The sequence below is a fragment of the Agelaius phoeniceus genome, chromosome 23 (genome assembly GCF_051311805.1).
Source record: "Agelaius phoeniceus isolate bAgePho1 chromosome 23, bAgePho1.hap1, whole genome shotgun sequence".
Classification (NCBI taxonomy): domain Eukaryota; kingdom Metazoa; phylum Chordata; class Aves; order Passeriformes; family Icteridae; genus Agelaius; species Agelaius phoeniceus.
In genome coordinates this window covers 313,876-327,794 of record NC_135287.1, presented here as the reverse complement: position 1 = coordinate 327,794, position 13,919 = coordinate 313,876, and positions in this window count along the sequence as shown.

Below are 13,919 nucleotides of genomic sequence, written 5' to 3'. Positions count from 1 at the left end.
AGTCATGTCCCCAGGGTCTGGGTGTCAGATGAAAGGTGGCCTTTGGGGCTCTAAGGACTTCAAAGTCCTTGTTGCCAACAGCTTTAGTTGTGGAGGAATCCAGAAAAGTTTTCAAATTTCTTACAAGGAACTGCCCTGTTGCCTAGGGCAAATGGCTGCAAAGAGAGGCCATTTTGCATGGGAAAAAGAAGTCCTTTCCCCTGGGTCTGGGTTTCAGATGAAAGGTGGCCTTTGGGGCTCCAAGGACTTCCAGGGTGCTCGTTTGCAGCAGCTTTAGTTTTGGAGAAAATCAGCCATGATTGCAAATTTCACACCGGGAACGAGGCAGATGGCCAGGGCGAGTGGCCTCAAACTGACCCCATTTTCCACGGGGCAAATGAAGTCATGTCCCCAGGGTCTGGGTGTCAGATGAAAGGTGGCCTTTAAGGCTCTAAGGACTTGCAAGCCCTAGTTGCCAACAGCTTTAGTTGTGGAGGAATCCAGCACAGATTGCAAATTTCTCACTGGGCACTGCCCTGTTGCCTAGGGCAAATGGCTGCAAAGAGAGAGGCCATTTTGCATGGGAAAAAGAAGTCCTTTCCCCAGGGTCTGGGTGTCAGATGAAAGGTGGCCTTTGGGGCTCCAAGGATTTCCAGTGTCCTCGTTGCCAGCAGTTTTACTTTTGGAAAAATAAGCCAAGTTGGAAAATTTCACACCGGGAACGATGCAGATGGCCAGGGCAAGTGGCCTCAAACTGACCCCATTTTCCCTGGGGAAAATGAAGTCATGTCCCCAGGGTCTGGGTGTCAGATGAAAGGTGGCCTTTGGGGCTCTAAGGACTTCAAAGTCCTTGTTGCCAACAGCTTTAGTTGTGGAGGAATCCAGAAAAGTTTTCAAATTTCTTACAAGGAACTGCCCTGTTGCCTAGGGCAAATGGCTGCAAAGAGAGGCCATTTTGCATGGGAAAAAGAAGTCCTTTCCCCTGGGTCTGGGTTTCAGATGAAAGGTGGCCTTTGGGGCTCCAAGGACTTCCAGGGTGCTCGTTTGCAGCAGCTTTAGTTTTGGAGAAAATCAGCCATGATTGCAAATTTCACACCGGGAACGAGGCAGATGGCCAGGGCGAGTGGCCTCAAACTGACCCCATTTTCCACGGGGAAAATGAAGTCATGTCCCCAGGGTCTGGGTGTCAGATGAAAGGTGGCCTTTAAGGCTCTAAGGACTTGCAAGCCCTAGTTGCCAACAGCTTTAGTTGTGAAGGAATCCAGCACAGATTGCAAATTTCTCACTGGGCACTGCCCTGTTGCCTAGGGCAAATGGCTGCAAAGAGAGAGGCCATTTTGCATGGGAAAAAGAAGTCCTTTCCCCAGGGTCTGGGTGTCAGATGAAAGGTGGCCTTTGGGGCTCCAAGGATTTCCAGTGTCCTCGTTGCCAGCAGTTTTACTTTTGGAAAAATAAGCCAAGTTGGAAAATTTCACACCGGGAACGATGCAGATGGCCAGGGCAAGTGGCCTCAAACTGACCCCATTTTCCACGGGGAAAATTAAGTCATGTCCCCAGGGTCTGGGTGTCAGATGAAAGGTGGCCTTTGGGGCTCTAAGGACTTCAAAGTCCTTGTTGCCAACAGCTTTAGTTGTGGAGGAATCCAGAAAAGTTTTCAAATTTCTTACAAGGAACTGCCCTGTTGCCTAGGGCAAATGGCTGCAAAGAGAGGCCATTTTGCATGGGAAAAAGAAGTCCTTTCCCCTGGGTCTGGGTTTCAGATGAAAGGTGGCCTTTGGGGCTCCAAGGACTTCCAGGGTGCTCGTTTGCAGCAGCTTTAGTTTTGGAGAAAATCAGCCATGATTGCAAATTTCACACCGGGAACGAGGCAGATGGCCAGGGCGAGTGGCCTCAAACTGACCCCATTTTCCACGGGGAAAATGAAGTCATGTCCCCAGGGTCTGGGTGTCAGATGAAAGGTGGCCTTTAAGGCTCTAAGGACTTGCAAGCCCTAGTTGCCAACAGCTTTAGTTGTGAAGGAATCCAGCACAGATTGCAAATTTCTCACTGGGCACTGCCCTGTTGCCTAGGGCAAATGGCTGAAAAGAGAGAGGCCATTTTGCATGGGAAAAAGAAGTCCTTTCCCCAGGGTCTGGGTGTCAGATGAAAGGTGGCCTTTGGGGCTCCAAGGATTTCCAGTGTCCTCGTTGCCAGCAGTTTTACTTTTGGAAAAATAAGCCAAGTTGGAAAATTTCACACCGGGAACGATGCAGATGGCCAGGGCAAGTGGCCTCAAACTGACCCCATTTTCCACGGGGAAAATTAAGTCATGTCCCCAGGGTCTGGGTGTCAGATGAAAGGTGGCCTTTTGGGCTCTTAGGACTTGCAGGGTACTTCTTACTGGCAGCTTTAGATTTGGAGAAATCCAGCAAAGATTACAAATTTCTTGCTGGGCACCACCCTATTGGTCAGGGCGAGAGGCCAGAAATGGGGGCCATTTTCCATGGGGAAAATGAAGTCATTGGCGAAGGGTCTGCGTATCAGATGAAAGGTGGCTTTGGGGCCCTAAGGAGTTGCAGGGTCCTCGTTGCCAGCAGCTTTAGTTTTGGAGAAAATCAGCCATGATTGCAAATTTCACACCGGGAACGATGCAGATGGCCAGGGCGAGTGGCCTCAAACTGACCCCATTTTCCCGGGGGAAAATGAAGTCATGTCCCCAGCGTCTGGATGTCAGATGAAAGGTGGCCTTTGGGACTCCAAGGATTTCCGGTGTCCTCGTTGCCAGCAGTTTTACTTTTTGAAAAATAAGCCAAGTTGGCAAATTTCACACCGGGAACGATGCAGATGGCCAGGGCGAGTGGCCTCAAACTGACCCCATTTTCCCTGGGGAAAATTAAGTCATGTGCCCCGGGTCTGCGTGTCAGATGAAAGGTGGCCTTTGGGGCTCTAAGGACTTGCAAGCTCCTAGTTGCCAACAGCTTTAGTAGTGGAGGAATCCAGCACAGATTGCAAATTTCTCACTGGGCACTTCCCTGTTGGATATGGCAAATTGCTGCAAAGAGAGGCCATTTTGCATGGGAAAAAGAAGTCCTTTCCCCAGGGTCTGGGAATCAGATGAAAGGTGGCCTTAGCGGCTCCAAGGACTTCCAGTTTCCTCGTTGCCAGCAGCTTTACTTTTGGAGAAAATCAGCCAAGTTGCAAATTTCACACCGGGAACGATGCAGATGGCCAGGGCGAGTGGCCTCAAACTGACCCCATTTTCCACGGGGAAAATGAAGTCATGTCCCCAGGGTCTGGGTGTCAGATGAAAGGTGGCCTTTGGGGCTCTAAGGACTTCAAAGTCCTAGTTGCCAACAGCTTTAGTAGTGGAGGAATCCAGCACAGATTGCAAATTTCTCACTGGGCACTGCCCTGTTGCCTAGGGCAAATGGCTGAAAAGAGAGGCCATTTTCATGGGAAAAAGAAGTCCTTTCCCCAGGGTCTGGGTGTCAGATGAAAGGTGGCCTTTTGAGCTCTTAGGACTTGCAGGGTACTTCTTACTGGCAGCTTTAGATTTGGAGAAATCCAGCAAAGATTACAAATTTCTTGCTGGGCACCACCCTATTGGTTAGGGCGAGAGGCCAGAAATGGGGGCCATTTTCCATGGGGAAAATGAAGTCATTGGCGCAGGGTCTGCGTATCAGATGAAAGGTGGCTTTGGGGCCCTGAGGAGTTGCAGGGTCCTTGTCGCTAGCAGCTTTAGTTTTGGAGAAAATCAGCCATGATTGCAAATTTCACACCGGGAACGATGCAGATGGCCAGGGCGAGTGGCCTCAAACTGACCCCATATTCCACGGGGAAAATTAAGTCATGTGCCCCGGGTCTGCGTGTCAGATGAAAGGTGGCCTTTAAGGCTCAAAGGACTTGCAAGCTCCTAGTTGCCAACAGCGTTAGTTCTTTAGGAATCCAGCAATGTTTAAAAATTTCTCACTGCGCACTGCCCTGTTGTCTATGGCAAATGGCTGCAAAGAGAGGCCATTTTGCATGGGAAAAAGAAGTCCTTTCCCCAGGGTTTGGGAATCAGATGAAAGGTGGCCTTAGTGGCTCCAGGGATTTCCAGTTTCCTCGTTGCCAGCAGCTTTACTTTTGGAGAAAATCAGCCAAGTTGCAAATTTCACACCGGGAACGATGCAGATGGCCAGGGCGAGTGGCCTCAAACTGACCCCATTTTCCCTGGGGAAAATGAAGTCATGTCCCCAGGGTCTGGGTGTCAGATGAAAGGTGGCCTTTGGGGCTCTAAGGACTTCAAAGTCCTTGTTGCCAACAGCTTTAGTTGTGGAGGAATCCAGAAAAGTTTTCAAATTTCTTACAAGGAACTGCCCTGTTGCCTAGGGCAAATGGCTGCAAAGAGAGGCCATTTTGCATGGGAAAAAGAAGTCCTTTCCCCTGGGTCTGGGTTTCAGATGAAAGGTGGCCTTTGGGGCTCCAAGGACTTCCAGGGTGCTCGTTTGCAGCAGCTTTAGTTTTGGAGAAAATCAGCCATGATTGCAAATTTCACACCGGGAACGAGGCAGATGGCCAGGGCGAGTGGCCTCAAACTGACCCCATTTTCCACGGGGCAAATGAAGTCATGTCCCCAGGGTCTGGGTGTCAGATGAAAGGTGGCCTTTAAGGCTCTAAGGACTTGCAAGCCCTAGTTGCCAACAGCTTTAGTTGTGGAGGAATCCAGCACAGATTGCAAATTTCTCACTGGGCACTGCCCTGTTGCCTAGGGCAAATGGCTGCAAAGAGAGAGGCCATTTTGCATGGGAAAAAGAAGTCCTTTCCCCAGGGTCTGGGTGTCAGATGAAAGGTGGCCTTTGGGGCTCCAAGGATTTCCAGTGTCCTCGTTGCCAGCAGTTTTACTTTTGGAAAAATAAGCCAAGTTGGAAAATTTCACACCGGGAACGATGCAGATGGCCAGGGCAAGTGGCCTCAAACTGACCCCATTTTCCCTGGGGAAAATGAAGTCATGTCCCCAGGGTCTGGGTGTCAGATGAAAGGTGGCCTTTGGGGCTCTAAGGACTTCAAAGTCCTTGTTGCCAACAGCTTTAGTTGTGGAGGAATCCAGAAAAGTTTTCAAATTTCTTACAAGGAACTGCCCTGTTGCCTAGGGCAAATGGCTGCAAAGAGAGGCCATTTTGCATGGGAAAAAGAAGTCCTTTCCCCTGGGTCTGGGTTTCAGATGAAAGGTGGCCTTTGGGGCTCCAAGGACTTCCAGGGTGCTCGTTTGCAGCAGCTTTAGTTTTGGAGAAAATCAGCCATGATTGCAAATTTCACACCGGGAACGAGGCAGATGGCCAGGGCGAGTGGCCTCAAACTGACCCCATTTTCCACGGGGAAAATGAAGTCATGTCCCCAGGGTCTGGGTGTCAGATGAAAGGTGGCCTTTAAGGCTCTAAGGACTTGCAAGCCCTAGTTGCCAACAGCTTTAGTTGTGAAGGAATCCAGCACAGATTGCAAATTTCTCACTGGGCACTGCCCTGTTGCCTAGGGCAAATGGCTGCAAAGAGAGAGGCCATTTTGCATGGGAAAAAGAAGTCCTTTCCCCAGGGTCTGGGTGTCAGATGAAAGGTGGCCTTTGGGGCTCCAAGGATTTCCAGTGTCCTCGTTGCCAGCAGTTTTACTTTTGGAAAAATAAGCCAAGTTGGAAAATTTCACACCGGGAACGATGCAGATGGCCAGGGCAAGTGGCCTCAAACTGACCCCATTTTCCACGGGGAAAATTAAGTCATGTCCCCAGGGTCTGGGTGTCAGATGAAAGGTGGCCTTTGGGGCTCTAAGGACTTCAAAGTCCTTGTTGCCAACAGCTTTAGTTGTGGAGGAATCCAGAAAAGTTTTCAAATTTCTTACAAGGAACTGCCCTGTTGCCTAGGGCAAATGGCTGCAAAGAGAGGCCATTTTGCATGGGAAAAAGAAGTCCTTTCCCCTGGGTCTGGGTTTCAGATGAAAGGTGGCCTTTGGGGCTCCAAGGACTTCCAGGGTGCTCGTTTGCAGCAGCTTTAGTTTTGGAGAAAATCAGCCATGATTGCAAATTTCACACCGGGAACGAGGCAGATGGCCAGGGCGAGTGGCCTCAAACTGACCCCATTTTCCACGGGGAAAATGAAGTCATGTCCCCAGGGTCTGGGTGTCAGATGAAAGGTGGCCTTTAAGGCTCTAAGGACTTGCAAGCCCTAGTTGCCAACAGCTTTAGTTGTGAAGGAATCCAGCACAGATTGCAAATTTCTCACTGGGCACTGCCCTGTTGCCTAGGGCAAATGGCTGAAAAGAGAGAGGCCATTTTGCATGGGAAAAAGAAGTCCTTTCCCCAGGGTCTGGGTGTCAGATGAAAGGTGGCCTTTGGGGCTCCAAGGATTTCCAGTGTCCTCGTTGCCAGCAGTTTTACTTTTGGAAAAATAAGCCAAGTTGGAAAATTTCACACCGGGAACGATGCAGATGGCCAGGGCAAGTGGCCTCAAACTGACCCCATTTTCCACGGGGAAAATTAAGTCATGTCCCCAGGGTCTGGGTGTCAGATGAAAGGTGGCCTTTTGGGCTCTTAGGACTTGCAGGGTACTTCTTACTGGCAGCTTTAGATTTGGAGAAATCCAGCAAAGATTACAAATTTCTTGCTGGGCACCACCCTATTGGTCAGGGCGAGAGGCCAGAAATGGGGGCCATTTTCCATGGGGAAAATGAAGTCATTGGCGAAGGGTCTGCGTATCAGATGAAAGGTGGCTTTGGGGCCCTAAGGAGTTGCAGGGTCCTCGTTGCCAGCAGCTTTAGTTTTGGAGAAAATCAGCCATGATTGCAAATTTCACACCGGGAACGATGCAGATGGCCAGGGCGAGTGGCCTCAAACTGACCCCATTTTCCCGGGGGAAAATGAAGTCATGTCCCCAGCGTCTGGATGTCAGATGAAAGGTGGCCTTTGGGACTCCAAGGATTTCCGGTGTCCTCGTTGCCAGCAGTTTTACTTTTTGAAAAATAAGCCAAGTTGGCAAATTTCACACCGGGAACGATGCAGATGGCCAGGGCGAGTGGCCTCAAACTGACCCCATTTTCCCTGGGGAAAATTAAGTCATGTGCCCCGGGTCTGCGTGTCAGATGAAAGGTGGCCTTTGGGGCTCTAAGGACTTGCAAGCTCCTAGTTGCCAACAGCTTTAGTAGTGGAGGAATCCAGCACAGATTGCAAATTTCTCACTGGGCACTTCCCTGTTGGATATGGCAAATTGCTGCAAAGAGAGGCCATTTTGCATGGGAAAAAGAAGTCCTTTCCCCAGGGTCTGGGAATCAGATGAAAGGTGGCCTTAGCGGCTCCAAGGACTTCCAGTTTCCTCGTTGCCAGCAGCTTTACTTTTGGAGAAAATCAGCCAAGTTGCAAATTTCACACCGGGAACGATGCAGATGGCCAGGGCGAGTGGCCTCAAACTGACCCCATTTTCCACGGGGAAAATGAAGTCATGTCCCCAGCGTCTGGGTGTCAGATGAAAGGTGGCCTTTGGGGCTCTAAGGACTTCAAAGTCCTAGTTGCCAACAGCTTTAGTAGTGGAGGAATCCAGCACAGATTGCAAATTTCTCACTGGGCACTGCCCTGTTGCCTAGGGCAAATGGCTGAAAAGAGAGGCCATTTTCATGGGAAAAAGAAGTCCTTTCCCCAGGGTCTGGGTGTCAGATGAAAGGTGGCCTTTTGAGCTCTTAGGACTTGCAGGGTACTTCTTACTGGCAGCTTTAGATTTGGAGAAATCCAGCAAAGATTACAAATTTCTTGCTGGGCACCACCCTATTGGTTAGGGCGAGAGGCCAGAAATGGGGGCCATTTTCCATGGGGAAAATGAAGTCATTGGCGCAGGGTCTGCGTATCAGATGAAAGGTGGCTTTGGGGCCCTGAGGAGTTGCAGGGTCCTTGTCGCTAGCAGCTTTAGTTTTGGAGAAAATCAGCCATGATTGCAAATTTCACACCGGGAACGATGCAGATGGCCAGGGCGAGTGGCCTCAAACTGACCCCATATTCCACGGGGAAAATTAAGTCATGTCCCCCGGGTCTGCGTGTCAGATGAAAGGTGGCCTTTAAGGCTCAAAGGACTTGCAAGCTCCTAGTTGCCAACAGCGTTAGTTCTTTAGGAATCCAGCAATGTTTAAAAATTTCTCACTGCGCACTGCCCTGTTGTCTATGGCAAATGGCTGCAAAGAGAGGCCATTTTGCATGGGAAAAAGAAGTCCTTTCCCCAGGGTTTGGGAATCAGATGAAAGGTGGCCTTAGTGGCTCCAAGGACTTCCAGTGTCCTCGTTGCCAGCAGCTTTACTTTTGGAGAAAATCAGCCAAGTTGCAAATTTCACACCGGGAACGATGCAGATGGCCAGGGCGAGTGGCCTCAAACTGACCCCATTTTCCCTGGGGAAAATGAAGTCATGTCCCCAGGGTCTGGGTGTCAGATGAAAGGTGGCCTTTGGGGCTCTAAGGACTTCAAAGTCCTTGTTGCCAACAGCTTTAGTTGTGGAGGAATCCAGAAAAGTTTTCAAATTTCTTACAAGGAACTGCCCTGTTGCCTAGGGCAAATGGCTGCAAAGAGAGGCCATTTTGCATGGGAAAAAGAAGTCCTTTCCCCTGGGTCTGGGTTTCAGATGAAAGGTGGCCTTTGGGGCTCCAAGGACTTCCAGGGTGCTCGTTTGCAGCAGCTTTAGTTTTGGAGAAAATCAGCCATGATTGCAAATTTCACACCGGGAACGAGGCAGATGGCCAGGGCGAGTGGCCTCAAACTGACCCCATTTTCCACGGGGCAAATGAAGTCATGTCCCCAGGGTCTGGGTGTCAGATGAAAGGTGGCCTTTAAGGCTCTAAGGACTTGCAAGCCCTAGTTGCCAACAGCTTTAGTTGTGGAGGAATCCAGCACAGATTGCAAATTTCTCACTGGGCACTGCCCTGTTGCCTAGGGCAAATGGCTGAAAAGAGAGAGGCCATTTTGCATGGGAAAAAGAAGTCCTTTCCCCAGGGTCTGGGTGTCAGATGAAAGGTGGCCTTTGGGGCTCCAAGGATTTCCAGTGTCCTCGTTGCCAGCAGTTTTACTTTTGGAAAAATAAGCCAAGTTGGAAAATTTCACACCGGGAACGATGCAGATGGCCAGGGCAAGTGGCCTCAAACTGACCCCATTTTCCACGGGGAAAATTAAGTCATGTCCCCAGGGTCTGGGTGTCAGATGAAAGGTGGCCTTTTGGGCTCTTAGGACTTGCAGGGTACTTCTTACTGGCAGCTTTAGATTTGGAGAAATCCAGCAAAGATTACAAATTTCTTGCTGGGCACCACCCTATTGGTCAGGGCGAGAGGCCAGAAATGGGGGCCATTTTCCATGGGGAAAATGAAGTCATTGGCGAAGGGTCTGCGTATCAGATGAAAGGTGGCTTTGGGGCCCTAAGGAGTTGCAGGGTCCGCGTTGCCAGCAGCTTTAGTTTTGGAGAAAATCAGCCATGATTGCAAATTTCACACCGGGAACGATGCAGATGGCCAGGGCGAGTGGCCTCAAACTGACCCCATTTTCCCGGGGGAAAATGAAGTCATGTCCCCAGCGTCTGGATGTCAGATGAAAGGTGGCCTTTGGGACTCCAAGGATTTCCGGTGTCCTCGTTGCCAGCAGTTTTACTTTTTGAAAAATAAGCCAAGTTGGCAAATTTCACACCGGGAACGATGCAGATGGCCAGGGCGAGTGGCCTCAAACTGACCCCATTTTCCCTGGGGAAAATTAAGTCATGTGCCCCGGGTCTGCGTGTCAGATGAAAGGTGGCCTTTGGGGCTCTAAGGACTTGCAAGCTCCTAGTTGCCAACAGCTTTAGTAGTGGAGGAATCCAGCACAGATTGCAAATTTCTCACTGGGCACTTCCCTGTTGGATATGGCAAATTGCTGCAAAGAGAGGCCATTTTCCATGGGAAAAAGAAGTCCTTTCCCCAGGGTCTGGGAATCAGATGAAAGGTGGCCTTAGCGGCTCCAAGGACTTCCAGTTTCCTCGTTGCCAGCAGCTTTACTTTTGGAGAAAATCAGCCAAGTTGCAAATTTCACACCGGGAACGATGCAGATGGCCAGGGCGAGTGGCCTCAAACTGACCCCATTTTCCACGGGGAAAATGAAGTCATGTCCCCAGGGTCTGGGTGTCAGATGAAAGGTGGCCTTTGGGGCTCTAAGGACTTCAAAGTCCTAGTTGCCAACAGCTTTAGTAGTGGAGGAATCCAGCACAGATTGCAAATTTCTCACTGGGCACTGCCCTGTTGCCTAGGGCAAATGGCTGAAAAGAGAGGCCATTTTCATGGGAAAAAGAAGTCCTTTCCCCAGGGTCTGGGTGTCAGATGAAAGGTGGCCTTTTGAGCTCTTAGGACTTGCAGGGTACTTCTTACTGGCAGCTTTAGATTTGGAGAAATCCAGCAAAGATTACAAATTTCTTGCTGGGCACCACCCTATTGGTTAGGGCGAGAGGCCAGAAATGGGGGCCATTTTCCATGGGGAAAATGAAGTCATTGGCGCAGGGTCTGCGTATCAGATGAAAGGTGGCTTTGGGGCCCTGAGGAGTTGCAGGGTCCTTGTCGCTAGCAGCTTTAGTTTTGGAGAAAATCAGCCATGATTGCAAATTTCACACCGGGAACGATGCAGATGGCCAGGGCGAGTGGCCTCAAACTGACCCCATATTCCACGGGGAAAATTAAGTCATGTCCCCCGGGTCTGCGTGTCAGATGAAAGGTGGCCTTTAAGGCTCAAAGGACTTGCAAGCTCCTAGTTGCCAACAGCGTTAGTTCTTTAGGAATCCAGCAATGTTTAAAAATTTCTCACTGCGCACTGCCCTGTTGTCTATGGCAAATGGCTGCAAAGAGAGGCCATTTTGCATGGGAAAAAGAAGTCCTTTCCCCAGGGTTTGGGAATCAGATGAAAGGTGGCCTTAGTGGCTCCAAGGACTTCCAGTGTCCTCGTTGCCAGCAGCTTTACTTTTGGAGAAAATCAGCCAAGTTGCAAATTTCACACCGGGAACGATGCAGATGGCCAGGGCGAGTGGCCTCAAACTGACCCCATTTTCCCTGGGGAAAATGAAGTCATGTCCCCAGGGTCTGGGTGTCAGATGAAAGGTGGCCTTTGGGGCTCTAAGGACTTCAAAGTCCTTGTTGCCAACAGCTTTAGTTGTGGAGGAATCCAGAAAAGTTTTCAAATTTCTTACAAGGAACTGCCCTGTTGCCTAGGGCAAATGGCTGCAAAGAGAGGCCATTTTGCATGGGAAAAAGAAGTCCTTTCCCCTGGGTCTGGGTTTCAGATGAAAGGTGGCCTTTGGGGCTCCAAGGACTTCCAGGGTGCTCGTTTGCAGCAGCTTTAGTTTTGGAGAAAATCAGCCATGATTGCAAATTTCACACCGGGAACGAGGCAGATGGCCAGGGCGAGTGGCCTCAAACTGACCCCATTTTCCACGGGGCAAATGAAGTCATGTCCCCAGGGTCTGGGTGTCAGATGAAAGGTGGCCTTTAAGGCTCTAAGGACTTGCAAGCCCTAGTTGCCAACAGCTTTAGTTGTGGAGGAATCCAGCACAGATTGCAAATTTCTCACTGGGCACTGCCCTGTTGCCTAGGGCAAATGGCTGAAAAGAGAGAGGCCATTTTGCATGGGAAAAAGAAGTCCTTTCCCCAGGGTCTGGGTGTCAGATGAAAGGTGGCCTTTGGGGCTCCAAGGATTTCCAGTGTCCTCGTTGCCAGCAGTTTTACTTTTGGAAAAATAAGCCAAGTTGGAAAATTTCACACCGGGAACGATGCAGATGGCCAGGGCAAGTGGCCTCAAACTGACCCCATTTTCCACGGGGAAAATTAAGTCATGTCCCCAGGGTCTGGGTGTCAGATGAAAGGTGGCCTTTTGGGCTCTTAGGACTTGCAGGGTACTTCTTACTGGCAGCTTTAGATTTGGAGAAATCCAGCAAAGATTACAAATTTCTTGCTGGGCACCACCCTATTGGTCAGGGCGAGAGGCCAGAAATGGGGGCCATTTTCCATGGGGAAAATGAAGTCATTGGCGAAGGGTCTGCGTATCAGATGAAAGGTGGCTTTGGGGCCCTAAGGAGTTGCAGGGTCCTCGTTGCCAGCAGCTTTAGTTTTGGAGAAAATCAGCCATGATTGCAAATTTCACACCGGGAACGATGCAGATGGCCAGGGCGAGTGGCCTCAAACTGACCCCATTTTCCCGGGGGAAAATGAAGTCATGTCCCCAGCGTCTGGATGTCAGATGAAAGGTGGCCTTTGGGACTCCAAGGATTTCCGGTGTCCTCGTTGCCAGCAGTTTTACTTTTTGAAAAATAAGCCAAGTTGGCAAATTTCACACCGGGAACGATGCAGATGGCCAGGGCGAGTGGCCTCAAACTGACCCCATTTTCCCTGGGGAAAATTAAGTCATGTGCCCCGGGTCTGCGTGTCAGATGAAAGGTGGCCTTTGGGGCTCTAAGGACTTGCAAGCTCCTAGTTGCCAACAGCTTTAGTAGTGGAGGAATCCAGCACAGATTGCAAATTTCTCACTGGGCACTTCCCTGTTGGATATGGCAAATTGCTGCAAAGAGAGGCCATTTTCCATGGGAAAAAGAAGTCCTTTCCCCAGGGTCTGGGAATCAGATGAAAGGTGGCCTTAGCGGCTCCAAGGACTTCCAGTTTCCTCGTTGCCAGCAGCTTTACTTTTGGAGAAAATCAGCCAAGTTGCAAATTTCACACCGGGAACGATGCAGATGGCCAGGGCGAGTGGCCTCAAACTGACCCCATTTTCCACGGGGAAAATGAAGTCATGTCCCCAGGGTCTGGGTGTCAGATGAAAGGTGGCCTTTGGGGCTCTAAGGACTTCAAAGTCCTAGTTGCCAACAGCTTTAGTAGTGGAGGAATCCAGCACAGATTGCAAATTTCTCACTGGGCACTGCCCTGTTGCCTAGGGCAAATGGCTGAAAAGAGAGGCCATTTTCATGGGAAAAAGAAGTCCTTTCCCCAGGGTCTGGGTGTCAGATGAAAGGTGGCCTTTTGAGCTCTTAGGACTTGCAGGGTACTTCTTACTGGCAGCTTTAGATTTGGAGAAATCCAGCAAAGATTACAAATTTCTTGCTGGGCACCACCCTATTGGTTAGGGCGAGAGGCCAGAAATGGGGGCCATTTTCCATGGGGAAAATGAAGTCATTGGCGCAGGGTCTGCGTATCAGATGAAAGGTGGCTTTGGGGCCCTGAGGAGTTGCAGGGTCCTTGTCGCTAGCAGCTTTAGTTTTGGAGAAAATCAGCCATGATTGCAAATTTCACACCGGGAACGATGCAGATGGCCAGGGCGAGTGGCCTCAAACTGACCCCATATTCCACGGGGAAAATTAAGTCATGTCCCCCGGGTCTGCGTGTCAGATGAAAGGTGGCCTTTAAGGCTCAAAGGACTTGCAAGCTCCTAGTTGCCAACAGCGTTAGTTCTTTAGGAATCCAGCAATGTTTAAAAATTTCTCACTGCGCACTGCCCTGTTGTCTATGGCAAATGGCTGCAAAGAGAGGCCATTTTGCATGGGAAAAAGAAGTCCTTTCCCCAGGGTTTGGGAATCAGATGAAAGGTGGCCTTAGTGGCTCCAAGGACTTCCAGTGTCCTCGTTGCCAGCAGCTTTACTTTTGGAGAAAATCAGCCAAGTTGCAAATTTCACACCGGGAACGATGCAGATGGCCAGGGCGAGTGGCCTCAAACTGACCCCATTTTCCCTGGGGAAAATGAAGTCATGTCCCCAGGGTCTGGGTGTCAGATGAAAGGTGGCCTTTGGGGCTCTAAGGACTTCAAAGTCCTTGTTGCCAACAGCTTTAGTTGTGGAGGAATCCAGAAAAGTTTTCAAATTTCTTACAAGGAACTGCCCTGTTGCCTAGGGCAAATGGCTGCAAAGAGAGGCCATTTTGCATGGGAAAAAGAAGTCCTTTCCCCTGGGTCTGGGTTTCAGATGAAAGGTGGCCT